Here is a 16,691-nt window from a genome sequence, read left to right on the forward strand (position 1 = left end):
TCTAACAAGGTTTAACCGCCTGTTGAGCTGGTGCAAAGTTCTTTGAGGGTGGCAAAAATATTTTTGCAAATATGGCTGGTGGAACATCTCTGTAGTCGCTCGGGGTACATGAACTATGGATTTACCAGACTCAATTGCATTTAAGAGTACGGAAACAGAGAAAATGGCTATGAATTACCGAAGGGTACTGAAGCATGGTTCATATATCTGGGTTCTTTTACCTCAAAGCAAATTTAGTGGACGTTCAGTTGGATCCCACTTAACGAGGTTATCTACATGTTCGCCGAAGTGTGATTTCTCTTGTTGATGGGTCTTCGAAGTATTCAGCCATATGCTCCGCATCGGGTCCTACACCAATTAGGAAGGTATCAAACAGTCCCTCACGATGAAGATCTGAGTGCATATGTTATTGAGCTATGCCCAAGGGCTACATTCCCGGAAGAAAAGGTTCACTAGGTTTGGCACCAATGTAGGTTTTTGGAGCCACAAACTCATGTACGGGATTTATCCTCTGGTGTGGTAGAGTCTATTATATGGCATGGTATGGGAAGAGAGCCCGGGTCGATCAAGATCCAGAACATCCCGCCAAAAATCTCTATGTCCAACAATTCACTGGAGGAGCACAGGAATAGTGGGTCTGGTTAGCCAAAGAGAAGGAATATCGAGCCACCATAAGCAAACTAGAGGATTAAGTCAAAACCATCAAATTCAATAGTGGGTTGCAAGCCGCTAAGGATGAAGGAGAAAAGAAAAGATTGGCCCGAGAAAACGAAGCCCCCTGAGCTCAGATCCAAAAAATGAAAATATCCACCGAAATGCCAGTGAGAAGTGACAAGGACACAAAAATTATAAGCAACTTGAGGCGAAAAGTACATGATTATGCGGCCAATCTGACAAAGGCCGAGGAAGACTTGGCAAAAAATCGAGCAAAGTTGGCAAAAGGTGCAGAAAAATAGGCAAAGTCATCCCACCAATTAAAACAAAGATATGATAGAGAAGTCGCGATTTTAAGGAAAAATATGGCCACCCTTGAAAATGAAATGTTTCAGTAGACAAAGGACTTCAAAACAGAAAGAGAACATTGTTATGCACTGCTTTACTAATTGGAAGAGAGCGTGGAAAAGTTGCAAGGCCAAAATAACATAGCCACGCAGGTGCTGGAAGCCTATGCACAGCAAATTGCATGCTTGCTCCAAGAAAATGGTGTCATTAGAATTGAAATCAAAGAAATATCCGATTATTCTGAAATAAGTGTAAGGGTATAACCAGATCTACGTTTTTTGCTTCAATGTTGTCCTTCGCTCGCCAGGTGATGACCGATCTAGAGTTCCTCCAGAAAGAGATTACACGTAGGCCCGCGTCGAAACCGACCGATGTCCTGCGAGCCCCCGGAATAGCATTTGAGGCTCTTATGTATTCTTAATTTTTTGGCTTTTGAGTCTATATTTTACTTTTTCTCGAGTCTGTTCGTCCTTTCATCCATATCGAGTCTGTTTGTTATTTTGTTTTGAGTTTGTATGTTTCTTTTTTAGTCATGAGTACCTTAATGAAATATTGAAAACTGCAAAAAAATATCTTTACTTTCATTTTGTATTTATCCCTCGAACGACGTAATGGTTTGATTCATGCGGCGTCATGATACGTGGATAATCCCCATCGGATTTGATCATTGCCATTAATTAAACTGAGTGAAAAAAGATATAAGAAAGAAAAATAAAGAAAAGAGTGACAAAAATAATAGATAAAAACAAAGAGCAAAAGAACAACAAAAAGAGAAAAAAATCAAGATATGAAAAATTGATTGAAAGAAAAGAGCTACAGAATGAGAAAAGTGACATCAAAAGTCGAGATGAAACATGGAGTCGTTGGAATTTTATTTGAGAAATGTTTAATTGTTCAGGTGCATTGCATCCCTAATGTGCGATTCCCTATCTGTTAAATATCCCAAAACTGACAAGGGCATTGTGTGTGCAAAATCAGACATGTGTTGTTCAGGTGGTTGGTTTTGACGGTAATTTGGTTTCTCACCCCTACTTTACAAGATCCAAAAGAAGTGCCCCAATGTCTTCAGAAAGTAGCCTCCATATCATCGATCCTGAGGATAATGCTACACCGGTTATGTCACAGCCTGAATCGGCCACTATCGAAGAAAACAAAAGGTTGCGTTTCTGCATGTTGGAAATGCGGGATGGTAGGTCCAATGGCAAATAACCACCAAGTACAATCCCTGGATTTTCCGAGCTGATCCGCAGGACGGGTGCAACCACCAATGTCCCCATACCCATATCCAACCTATTTATCCCTTTTAGGTACCCTACTATGTCATCTAACCTTTCCGGTGTGCCTTCTGAGGTCCACCCCCAGGTACCTTTTTCAGAGGTACCTTCAACATATTTTACCGCACCACCAGTATTCACCATGGCATAACTAACCGTACCTAGGCTATGATTTTAACCCACAACATTTACCTTCTAAGGCCCGCTATTTCAGCCAGACATAACTCATATTACTCCAGACTCATACGCTCAACATATACAATATGAGTCCCATATGGAACAAGAAAGAGCAGTGAGGAACCCCGAGCAGGAAGAAATGGCTCGAAAGATGAGAAGCTTGGAACAACGCTTAAAAAAACATGCAAGGCCTAGTGACCAAAAACGTGTTTCCTACTCAGACTTGTGCATGTTCCCAAATGTCCATCTACCTGCCGGTTTCAAAATGCCGAATTTTGAGAAGTATGATGGGCATGGAGACCCAATTGATCACCTTAATAAATACTGCAACCAGCTACGAGGGGCTGGTGGGAAAGAAGAGCCGCCCATGGATGAGACCAAAAAGGTTACAATCTTCTTGCAGTCCTAAGAGCCTGATTATTTTCAGAATATGATGTTCGCTATGGGCAAACCATTTACGAAGGCAATCAAAATCGGGGAAATGATAGAAAACGATCTGAAAGCTTGCCGGATATTGAGGCAAGATGCTTTGAAAGCCACCTCCCAAGCTATCCAAAATGGCTCTGGGGGTTCAAGAGGGCCCCGCCGATCATTTGAACACTCTTTCATGCCGCCAAGAACCCCACAACACTACTATCCACACCAAGATGCGGCCTATGTCGTGGCACCGCCTCACTATGCGGTGATGAATGCCTAACCTTATGCACGGCCAAAACAACATTACAATCAAGCCCGAGCTCCACTTACCAGAAATAACCACCCCTACCAAGCTTAGTATAACCCCCATCCACCACAAAACAACCACCAACATAATCCATGCCTTCGTGGGCCTCCCAGGAGAAACAATTTCACCCCTATTGGTGAATCCTACTCAAGCCTGTTCCAGAAATTGATCCAACTAGGTCTGTTGCAACTTGTACCCCTCAATCGACAAAATCCTAAATCCCCATCATACTGGTCGGTACCAGGTGTGCTTACCATTCGGGATTAGAGGTTCATGATACGGAGGACTATTGAACCCTCAAAAGGGCAGTTGAAAGCTTGATATAACAAAAAAAAGTTGTGCTAAGGGACAAGGAAGTCCCTAATGTGACTAACAATCCATTACCGACTCACAACAATGGGTCAGTCATTGGAATGATTTGTGACGACAAGGAATTTAATCCTGCATTGAAAGCCATCATGGCCATTAGCAATTCAAAGGCAAGACATAAAGCGGCTCTTAAACAATCCAAAATTGAGAAAAACATCACTTTTGTTCCTAAAGTTATAGAAACAAAGACTGGGGAAGCACCTGCTCAGAACGCGATTCTCTATGTTCTTAAGCCCCCAAGAAAAGAATAGCTCATTTTGAACACTCCCAAGAAATTCAAGCAAAATAAGGCTACGATGAATGTGCCGAGATTGTATGTGCCAAAAAGGACCTATGTGGCACAGGGGTTAGTAATTCCACCAAGGCTGACTGAGCCCGTGGCTATCAGCCGTGCACCACAGAGCCCTATGAGAGATCCCACTGTTGTCCCCTGGAATTACAACAGAACAGTGGTTGCCTACAAAGGGAAAGAGGTCATGGGAGAAGTGAATGAAATGAATCAGTCTAGTAAGTACCACAACCCAAAGGAGTTAAAGAAATCCAAACTGAACAAGGATAAATGGTTTCCATCCAAGAAGCTTGTGAGCGATGAGGAAGTAGAAGAGTTCTTCCAAAAGATGAAAACTTCAGAATATGCAATAGTTGACTAAATCCGGAAGACTCCTTCCTAGGTCTCGCTCTTGTCGTTGTTGCTAAGTTTGAATGAACAGAAGGTACTCTTGAAAACATTGAATGAAGCATACGTTCCAATTGACACTTCTATTGAACAATTGGAGAGAATGGCCGAACGATTCTTTGAGGTCAATATGATTTCTTTTAGACGCGATGATTTACCCCAGAGGGAGCCGCCCGCAACAAAGCCCTTCACTTGACTATTAAATGTGAGGGCTATTATGTGAAGATAGTGATGCTAGATGGTGGTTCCGGGGTCGATATCTGCTCTCTCTCAACACTCCAGAGAATGGAGATTGGAATGGAAAGAATTCGAGCTAACAACGTTTGTATGCAGGTCTTTGATGGTGTCAAGAGAGACACAATAGGAGAAATTGATCTAATTTTGACTATTGGCCTCGTTGATTTTGGGGTGACCTTCCAGGTTTTTGAATGGACAGCTCATACAATTTCCTCTTAAGAAGACCATGGATTTATGCTGCCGGAGTTGTTCCCTTGACTCTCCACCAAATGGTCAAATTTGAATATGAAAATCAAGAAATTGTTATCCATGGAGAGGATGAGCAGTCCATCTACCAAGACCCTTCAATCCCGTGCCTTGAAGCTAGGAAGGCAACTAGCATATTGTATACCAGGCCTTCGAGATTGTGGTCATCGACCAATTTGAAGAAGGGGACCCATTACCTCAACCTTTCTTGTCTAATGCCTTGGTCATGGTCGCCACTGAAATGATTAGACATGGGTACAAATCCGGAAAGGGGCTCGTATCTCTGCAAGGCATCACAGATCCAACTATTTCGATCGTCAATGAGAAGTTTTTCGGTATGGGTTTCCGAGCTGTAAAGGTCAACAGAAAATGGGGCAATGAGCGCAAAAAAAAAGGGTGGGTCTTGCCCCATCCCATTCCACATCTCGCCCGATCATTTGTCAAACCCAAATATGTGGAAGAAGAGGAAGAGGCCTTCATGACCGAAAAGATTGTATATGGTCTTGGATTCTAAGCTCTAGAATTGGAAAGCTACCGTATTCCCTGTTAGACAGAAGTCTCGGTAGTCCAGTCTTGCCATCTCTTTTACATTACGAGTTATTTCAGGGTGTAACTTGAATATTATTACTTTATTGTCTTTTGATTTTGATGTAAACCCTCATATCTTCAATTCAATGAAATGAAATCAATATTTCATCATCTGTAGATCTCTCTTTTCTTTTATTCTAATTTTGCTATTTTTCTTATCTTTTTTCTTTTCAGTTCTAATAATACGGATTTAATAACATGACATGCTTGCGGACTTCATGCCCAGATCATAAAACGTTGTTGATGAGTGGTGATTTACCACTCATTCTAGTCTATTTTCTTTAGATTTTGCATCCTTTTATGAGGTCATTTTAAAAAGGGTTGAAACATTGAAAAACAATTCAGTGATTCCATCCGCCTTCCAGGTACAATATGTAGGCGATTATGAGTGTAAGAAAATTATCACTTGTTATGCAATTCCAAACACTAAGAAGGGTGATTGTGAAAATATTATAGCTAAATGCGAAAATGTAAACTAACCCAAAAACCAAGTAAAATGCTCAATGGCTACAAGTATGGATACACGGGGTAACATCATGTGACCGGGAAGAGAGAGCAAGCCATATATTATCTGAGCAAGAAGTTCACCAGTTATGAAGCCAAATACACTTTCTTAGAAAGAACTTGTTGCGCCTTAAATTTGGTCGCCTAGAAGCTCAGGCATTATCTGCTGGCTTATACCACATATCTCATAACCAGGATGGATCCTTTGAAATATATATTCCAGAAGACGATGCCTATATGAAGGTTGGCAAAAAGGCAAATCCTGCTCACAGAATTTGGCATTGTCTATGTCACTCGCACGACATTGTCTGTGAGTTTCGGGATTATTTGGTACGAGAATCGAGGCAGAATATCTGGGAAAAATATATTAAAATTAGGGTTTATTCATTTGGTCATATTTTGAGTTGGGGAGCACGGATTTGTATGATTTTGGAGGAGATTTTCGCCTTATGTATTGAGGTAAGTGTTATCTACTCGATTTTAGTTATATTTTATGAATCCATCTTTATTTTTGGCATTTGATTGATGATTTCAAAGTGAAATTTGGGGGTTTTCCCCTAAAGTTTCATAAAGTGAATTTTTAAGTTTTGAATATCGATTCGGAGTCGGAATTGGATGAAACTAGTATGGTTGGACTCATAATTGAATGGGTTGTCTGATTTTGTGAGTTTAATCAGGTTTCGAGATGCAGACCCGGGTTGGGCTTTTTGGCTGATTATGGGCTTTTGATTAAAGATACGACCTTTTTCGATTGGGATTGGTTCCTCTAGCATTGTTTGATGTATTTGAGTCTTTTTGGTTAGTTTGAGACGTTCAGAGGTCGGAACACACGAGATGGCTTTTTTTGGAGCATCGCTTGGCTTGCTCGGTATTTGAATTGGCTTGTTTGAGATAAGTAACGATTGTAAATCTAGTCGTGAGGGTATGAAACCCCGGATTTCGTATCGTTTTACTATTTTGAGGTGACGCACGTGTGGGCATGCACCGTTGGGGATTGTGACTTGGTCCGTCCCGTAGAAACTATAAGTTGAGTATTTTGTTAAGACTATATGATACTTATGTGTTATAGAAATAATTTCTATAAATTGGGCTGAACGCCATACTTTTCTTGTGCTGGAGCTATTTGGACCCTTAAGGGCCTTTTTCTTACTATCCTCTCACTGTTTTTGATTGTAAATCTATACTCAGTCATGTTATACTTATTGTTTTCATAACTCAATCTTTATTACTCTATTTTGATGCATATAAAAATTATTTTGGGATGAGTACCCTATTTTTACTGAGAGCCCGGGTGGCTTGAGAGATTTATGACTGAGTGAGGCCGAGGGCTTGATTTGTAAGGATATTTATGGGATCGGGTTGCACACCGCAATATGTTTTACTGATTTATAACTAAGTGAGGCCGAGGGCCTGATTTGTGAGGATATTTAAGGGATCGGGCTGCAGGTCGCAGCATGTTTACTGATTCATGATAGAGTGAGGCCGAAGGCCTGATTGATTTATACCACGAGGTATCTTGTTATAGCGCTTGGGCTGTAGGAGCCCCTACAGAGTCTACACACTTCCAGTGAGCGCGGGTACCATGAGTGAGTGATATGATATTTTGCCCAAGGGGCTGTTCTTGATTCATGTTGTGCCCGAGGGGCTGTCTATGAAAGATTGTGAGGTATTCCCTTGGGGCTGTATATGAGTGACTATGAGGTTGCCCGAGGGGCTGTTTATTATTCATGTTTGCCCAAGGGGTTGTTCACCAGTGATGTTTTGCCCGAGGGTTGTTTATGTTCTCATCATATTTTTTTACCCACTCTTTCATCACTTAGTTTGAAAAATGTTGAAAGATGTTTTAAATGATTTTACTGAAACTGGATTTAAACAAGTTGAGTTGATTCAAACCCTGATTTTAAAAGCCTGTTGTATTCTACTGAGATTTCATGATATGATATGTATATGTTTTATTGCTCGTCACTACTACTCAGTCTTTATTGGTTACTTACTGAGTTGGCGTACTCACATTACTTCCTGCACCTTGTGTACAAACCCAAGTATTTCTGGACCAGGTCGCGGGTGTTGATTATTCGGTGGTAGATCTATCGGAGTTAGCAAGTTAGCTGACTGGCGATCGCAGCCCTGCTTTACTCCCTCTTTATCTTCCCTTAGTTGTATTCAGTTATTTTTAGGCTATGTTTGTCTTGATATTGTCAGACGGTTGTAGTAGATGCTCATGACTAGTGACACCCCGATGTCGGGCTTTCTTTTCCGCACTTTTGTTTTTGATTTACACTCCTTATGATGTTTTTACATTAAATAACTTTGGAAATTATCTTCAAAATGAAAATCTCATTTTGTTTTGGTAATGTGTCGGCTTGCCTAGTACCACGATAGGCGCCATCACGACAGAGTTAGTTTTGGGTCGTGACAGAAAAAAAAGGGAAAACCTAACCCAATTAAAAGATGGGCAAAAGCCCACTGGAACGAAAAGAAAACAAAACAAAAAAATGTAAAGGGGAAAAGGGAATGCATCAAAGCTGCGGTAAAGAAGGAACAGAAGCTAAAGCATAGAAAAAAACCATAGAGGAGAATGCAACGAGAGCTTCTGGTTCCAAAGTAGGGGGAAATCAAGCAGAGTTCCATAGCTGCTAGCAACCTGGTGCTTCAATATTATTATTCTCAACTATTAATATTTCTAAATTCAAGGTATATCTTATTATTCTCAACTATTAATATTTCTAAATTCAAGGTATATCTTATTATTCCATTGATATGGGTGTCTTTGATTTATCATGGTTTCAGTTAAATAGTGATACTGGTAACTCAGTAAGTTCCAATTGATTTGGATGCGAGAATGTTCATGAACAAGAAATCAATTTTTTTTTTATATTTGATGGATTAGTTGGAAAAAATCGGATTATTATTTAGAATAATATGGCGATAACAACAAAGAATTTAATCAATTTATTGTATTTTTAACAAGTTATTAAGAGGATACAAGATGTAAACTTATTATTACTATTTTTTGCAAATTTCCCTATAATTTAGTAAAAGAGTAGTACACAGATTTTAAGTTTGGAAGAATAAATTAGCGATAGATAGTTATTTTTTTTAATAAAGATGATACATAGTTTAATGTATGTGGTAAAGTGGAGCCAAGATGTTGGTTATAAGCGGGAAAAAAAATCTACTGAAAGTGAAATTGATTATAGATTTCAAGAGTGGTAACACTATATTTATATTTATTTATAGATTGCACACAAATTGAGTATTTGGATCGATAAAAAGTCGAGTTCTGGCTAGTTGGTATCAAGAGGTGAGTAGTGACCTTACTGCAATTTGGGTTTCTACAACTAGAATGATTTACATATGATTTTAAATATGAACTTATTACCGACTATTTTGAATTTGCATGTGGGACGAGTCCTTCGCTTGATATGATAGCACTATATTTATTTGAAATGATTACCATTATTCTGAATAATCTCATGGTTACTGAATATGTTTTACCGTTACTTGAGAAAAGATTTATCGTTATCGAAACAAAATTTCATGATTTGATAAGAACCGAAATCCCTATATTGTTTTAAAATATTTTTCTATGAGTAAATACGGATTACAGAGACAAGTATAAATGGGAGTAGACTTTGAAGGATCATGTAGCTAACGTCGGGTTCGTTAAACCTGGTGCACCTTGTAATTACCGATTACCGTTACAACCCTCGCTAGTGGAAAGGAAGAACTAGTATATCATTAATGATTTCCCTCAAGTAGGGACTACTGTTATATTAGACTTCTTGCGAAGAAGTCTACAATTATACCGATTAAATGATCCGTTCATTGAAACCTCCTGTCACGACCCTAAACCAAGACCTGGTCATGATGGCGCCTCTCGTGAAGACAAGGCCAGCCGACACACACACCCAATTCATATTTAAGCAATTAAGATAATACAATTTAAGTCTTTAACATAATAATAATCCCAAAATAAGGTGAAACAGTACAATTGCGGAATATATATAGCCCGACATCGGGGTATCATCAGTCATGAGTATCTACTAACCGATTAAAACAGGAAGAGTCTACATAGTCTAGTACAGAACTAAAACAAGAGAAAATAAGATAGGGGGAGAAGCATTGGGCTGCGAACGCTGAGCAGCTACCCAGTGAATCTCCAAATTCGCCTGAGCTGGAAGAAATCAACACTCGTTAGCGGGACCTAAAGCGTTGAATCTGCACACATGGTGCAGAGAGTAAAGTGAGTACTCCAACTCAGTAAGTAATAATAATAAATGAAAACTAAGCGATAAGAAATCACGTAAAAGTACATCAACATGCTATAAAGAAGTAATATAAAACCAGTAAAAGCAAGGAAACAGTGAAAACATATAAGGACACATTAGTTCAGAATAAGCTTCTTTAAAACCCTTTTTAACAGCAAAACAATTAAATGAAAAACAGCTAGAACGGATAAACACATAAGAATCCGCCCATAGGGCAATACCATGGAACAACACCAGCCCCTCGAGCTATATCTCATATCACAATGGGTACCCATGCTCACTGGGGGTGTACGACTCCGGGAGGGGCCCTTTACGGCCCAAGCACAATATCAAGTCATCTCGTGGCATAATCAATAGGCTCTCGGCCTCATATCAACAAGCCACCTCGTGACATACAATCTCAGGCCCTCGGCCTCATAATCATAAATCAGTGTATCCTCACAACACAGGCCTTCGGCCTTACTCAGTCAAAATCTCATAAGTCACTGAGGCAACAATAAAACATGATGCTCAGCTTAAATTATCATTTAGAATATCATTTAATGTGTTAAAATAGAGTAAACATGGCTGAGTTATGAAAACAGTAGAATATAGCATGACTGAGAACAAGTAGAAAGTCAAAACAGTTAGGAAATATTAGTAAAATACCCTAAGGGTCCAAATAGTTGGCACGAGACCCAAATATTGCATTTAGCTCAGAACATGATGATAGCAAACAGTTTTCAATCAAATACACGGTAAAATAGTCATTCGGGATGAATTAAGTCACAATCCCCAACGTTGCATGACCCCACGCTCGTCATCTAGTATGTGTGTCATCTTAATATAGCACAACGATGTAAAATCCGTGGTTTCATACCCTGAGGACAACATTTACAATCATTACTCACCACTATCCGGTCCAAATCTCTAGCTCGCGATGTTTTTGCCTCTCGAATCGGCCTCCAGATGCTCTAAATCTAACCAAAATTAGGGAAAAACCATCAAAATATGCTAAGGAAACAAAGCCCACTCGAAAGAAATCAAATTACAACACAAATCACGAAATTGGCCAAACCCGACCCCCGGGCCCACGCCTCGGATTCCGACAAAAATTTCATCAATAGACTCCTTATCACTCCCCGAGTTTATTCATATCAAAAGTACCAAAATCCAACAACAAACAATCCCTCAAATCCTAAATTCTAGGTTGTCACACCTCATTTTTACCACCCCCGGATAGGACTGTATTCTGGGTCGGGCCTGGGCCTTCGTGGGCCTGGGCTCTGGCGGTCCCGGGCTTCGTGGGCTCAACGGGTGGAATCGGCCTGTGCGGGCCTAAGCCCATATGGTCCTGGGCTAAACGGGTCGGGCTTGTGGGCTTCACGGGCCTAGCGGGGGTTTTTTTAAGGCAATTTCTTGTAGTATCATGGCTATATTAAAAATATATATGTAGTATATATGTAGAAATGTAATTACTAAAGTGCTTGACGAAAAAGAAAAATAATTAAACAATAGTAAAACACTAAATTGTCATGCATAATAAATTAATAACAAAGTACAACATGAAGCATAAATACGTCTAATAATTTTGAAATAACACAAATTGTTGAAAAAACCTTAAAGACGAATTCTTGGATAAATACCCTCAACACAATGCTTTATATGCCTCCTTAAAGTGCCTGTGGTTTGAACAGTACTAAAATTTAAGACTCTTCCACAGTTCTTGCACTTTAATTTTTGGCCTTCTTCATTTTCTTCAACCACTTCATAGTACTGCGAAATAAATAAGCGCACTTTTTCCGAACGAGGCATCATGTAACTTTAAAATTAAGATTGAGACTTGAAGTATTGAAAATTGGAGATTGAGAGATTGAGAGAAATTTAGAATGAGTATTGAGCAAGACCATAAATAGGAGGGATAGGAAAAAAATATTTTTTAAACTTTTGTTTCATTTCATTTATAGCAAGTTCATAAATATCCCCACCCTCACTAAATTCAACAAACAAATCAGATAGTGCTGCAATATAAACTAAACAGTTTGAAATAGTAGGATAATATTGCCCAGAAAATGCATTTGTAGCAATTTGAAAATGTTCTAAAAAATCTAAAAGAATTTTAACATTCGTCCAATCTTGAGTAGTAAGCATTTCATCATCATCCTCACCACCTACCCGAGAATTAAACGTTGCATTAATTGGGTTTCTATATTCATATGCAACTACTAAACTTTCGTACATACAATTCCATCTAGTCGGGCAAGGTTTAGGAACCTTTCTTTCTCTAAGGCCATATTCATCACATTTTTTAAAATACTCTCTAAGTCTACTTCTACGGTTTGAATAAAAAAGCCAATTAAGAGCCATTCTAACCTTTTCAATTTCTATGTTTAAAATTCGCATACCATCACCGACAATTAAATGATAAATATGACAAATACATCTAACATGGAAAATATTAGTAAATGCAGGATTTAGTGTTGTTGTAAGCATGCCTATAGCACTAGTGTTACTAGAAGCATTATCCATAGAAATTGCCATTATTTTATCGCTAAAGCAAAAATATCTACAAATATCTGCAACAGTGTTAGCTATAAACTTACCTGTGTGACGTGAATTAATTATTCTATACGCAATTATGCTTTTTTGCATTGTCCATTCCTCATCTATCCAATGACTTGTAACAGTTAGATAATCACAATAATTACCACTTCTACCAATATCAGTAGTAATAGAAATCCGATTAGGTATATGAGTAAATAAATACCGCAAATATTGTTCATATTCATGTTTGAATTTATAAATATCACTCTTAACTGTTGCGCGAGGCCAACCTTTATAAGTAGGATTAAAAACTCTTCTAATATAATGAACCCAATTAGGATTAGAAGCAAAAGTATAAGGTAAGCACATAACAATAATCATCTTGGCTAATTTTTTACGATCTCTATTTGGATAGTAATATAAAATACCTCCAGTGATAGTGTTAATTCCGGGTTGAACTAGATTTGAACCTGTACTAGGGTTAACCGCAGAATCTACACTTGTCCCCTCTAGCTGCGCTTTCATTTGTAAAAATCTAGCCTTATCTCTAGGTTGTGTTTTATGTGCCTAGTCAAACTACCCATGCCTCTACGATCTCCAGTATATTTATGCGCCATTAATTTCCCACAAGTTTTACACTTAGCCTTAGTATTTTAGAACAAATGAAATAAACTACAAGTTGAATCAAAGGACAAAAGAGAGCATTAAGTAAAATCTGAGAATCTCCATTCTTCAAATCAAACAAGCCACTCTTACATTTTCAGAATTTGAGATGTGTACCTGAATACAACAAAATAAACAAGAAAAATAGCCTGAGGTTAGGAGGAAGCAACAGCAGTATGTCAGCAACACCAACACAACCAAACAACAACAATACTCAGTCCTTCTAAACCATTTTGAACCCAGAATGAACCAGAAATTATTGAAAGGCTTTAAGCTATGAAGATAAACAGCAGAACCAAGTTAATTTCCACAAAAAATGCAAGAGATTTTCAGTGTTTTTGAGCTCAGCCGTTTGTATGCTTTTTAGTATTCTAAAATCTCTAAAATCTATCTTGACAAAGAAGAAAAACAGGCCTCTTATAGAAGACTTCTAGGGCAGCAAAAATGACCCTATCATTTATCAATTACCCCTTCCCCAATTTTCATTCTTTCAAGTTAAACCCAAATTTTCTAGCATGTTTGTTAAATCAGCCCCACTACTCACTTTCCTAGAAGCTTCCTAGTTAATTACACCAGATTCTTTTTATCCAAACTTCCTAAATTACCCTTTGAATTCCTATTTAACCTTCCTGGCCTAAACCAATGCAGGCCACCTGAATCCCAAACCTGAGCCTAAACAAATAGGCTTCTAATGCCCCAGGTCTAGACTATCACAAACCTAAAAAATGGTCCCAAATCAGTAAAGCAAAGAAACAAATAAAATAAAATCAAAGGGCTCAAATTAACCAACAGAACCTAAACGTGATGAACCCAAACCCCACTGATTAATTCAACCTATGACTGGCTAAAGAATGAAATAGAATAGGAAAAAGAAGCACAGTAGAGATGGGCATGCTGGTACCATTTAATAAACTAACAGAAATCTAATTTAAACAAAGAAAACAAAAGAAAGAAATCGACCGGCTGACTTGAACAAAACATAGCAGAAATAATTGACAAATGAGCGGCAAAAAATGAAAACAGAATCAGGATTCAAGTAAAACAAGGTTAAGAAGGGACTAACGAGATATAGGAAAAGAAAAACATGGACATACAATCAAAAAGAGAAAGCAAATACTATTTTACCGGAAACAGTTCAGCATTGCTGACAAATTTGCTGATCTTGGTCTTGCATGGGGCTGGTAGGCTTCGAAACAAGTCGAAATCCATGCTAATCACTCATCCTCAAGGAGAACAGTTGAGTGGCATAAATTTCGACCCATTAACGGCCTAGAAGGCTGCTTGAACTTTGAAAAAGGGAGCAAAATTAGGGTTTCGAATTTGGGTATCAGATTTGGGATTTGGAGGTAAGAGTGGGGATTTTGGGGATATTAGTGTTAGATTCATGTTCCATGGGGTGTAGGGATTGTAGAGGAACAATTTGGGGTTGGTTGGGTGGTCTGCCGCCGACGGATGGCTTGGGAATTTCAGGGCGGCGGGTTTAGGGTTCATGGAGGGTCTCTGAGTGAGAAGATGAGTGAGGGCGTCGATTGGGGAGGGGGGTAAGGTCATTTTGTACAGTTAAATACATATGGAAACCCTAGTTCCCAGCTATTCAATGAGTGGAAATCAACGGCTGGGATAACAGACCTCAAAATGGTGTCGTTTGGTTAATTAAATAGGACAGACCGGGTTAGGGGAATTGGACCTGGGCGGATGGGTGAGGGAATGGGTTGGTGCCAGAATTTGGGATTGGGCTTGATTGAATTTTGACCCAAGCGACCCTTTTTTCTCATTTCAACCTTTTTTGTTTCTCTTCTTTTTTTTACTTGTTTTCCTTTCCTTTTTAATTAATTAAAAACAGAAAATAATTCTTAAATTAAAATAATTTACCAAATTAAGCTAATTACTCATCATAGTATGTACAAAAATTAATTAACACTTAAATTAAAAGAAGAACTACAAAATTTAAAATTAAAAGGTTAAAAATGCAAAGTGAGTCATTTTTTGTGATTTTTTATTTTTTATAAAAAATAACTAATTTACTAATTAACCAAAATGTAAAAATAAATCCTAAGTGCAAATGCAGGGTATCACAAAGTCTTTCTTTGGATCGTAATGTGGGCTTTTGGACCGGGTTAGGAAGAAAAAGGTATCACAAAGGCTCAAAAAAACAGCTTGGATGAGTTCAACATTACAACTTTTGGAATCTGATTTCTTATAGCAACCACAACTTCTGCCCCAGTTTCTTTACTTGGGGGCTTTTGAATTTTTATTTTTATGGGTTAATGAGTTAGTTTTGAAATTTAGAGCAAGGAGGAGGAGGGGGAGTTTTGTCTTGCATTTAAACTAGCCCAACAAGTTCAGCGGCCCAGTGTCTCAAAATATCCGCCCCAGCAAGCCATACCCAACCCATTCTCCTTTAGACTCCCAAAACGACCTTGTTTTAGGTCAAATAGTCAACAGTTAATCACGACCCTCCATATCCTCTGATCCAATAGCCATGAACTGATCACTTAATCCCTTTTAACTGTCCTAAAGATTCGGATTCGACCCAAGTGATGCCATTCTCTCATCTCAATTTCACACCAACATCAAACTCCCCTCTCAGCCACCGGAAATCGCCTACGGCGGCAGATCTTCCCCTAATGACTTCAAAATTTGACCACTTAATCTTCATGCCATCCTCGTACTTAATTCCACACCAGCTTCCTCGGAAAAGTTCCTAAGCTCCTCGAATTTTAGATCTTAGAACCAAAGAAAGAAATAATAAACCTAATCTTTGGCTACCCCTTTTTAATACCTTACACGCCTGAGCCCATCTCGAGTTAATCTTATACCAAACGACTATCTTCAATGAATGCTTTCGATTGTTATTTGTTTTACGTCATTTTACGGCGACTAGATCTTGATCAAACCTCCATTGATTGGACAAGAGCTTTGAATCCTCCGCTGCCTTATTTCTCCCGCCCCGATGTGGTAGTCGATATCATTACATATAGCAGTAGCTCTGCCTTTAGGTGCGAGCCAGTTCTCATGTTACGATGTCAGCTATCATCCAGTGATTTCCTGGTTTCGTCGGTTTCAAAGGTGATCCCTTTCTATTCTTAATGATAAAACCTATTAAATCTTTTTGCGGTTTGTTAATTCCCCTTGTTGATTCAGTGATATGATAGCTATTTATGTTTATTTGTTCAAATTAGTTTTATGTTAGTTCCCCTTATTGATTCAGTGATACGATGTCAGCTATTTATGATTTAGGTGTTGTTCATTACTCTTGATTCTCTATCTTTGTTTGGATTAAACTTATTCTATTTTTTATTTTAACTTCAAGGGGGTTGGTCGGTCTTGATTGATAAACATGTTCATTAAAGTGAATCTGGGCTTCAGGGAATGAAAGGCTAAAAAGAACTGTGGTCCATTATCAACAAAGGTCTTGATTAATAATAATTACTAGA

Source organism: Nicotiana sylvestris, chromosome 7 (assembly GCF_000393655.2).
Source record: "Nicotiana sylvestris chromosome 7, ASM39365v2, whole genome shotgun sequence".
Lineage (NCBI taxonomy): Eukaryota > Viridiplantae > Streptophyta > Magnoliopsida > Solanales > Solanaceae > Nicotiana > Nicotiana sylvestris.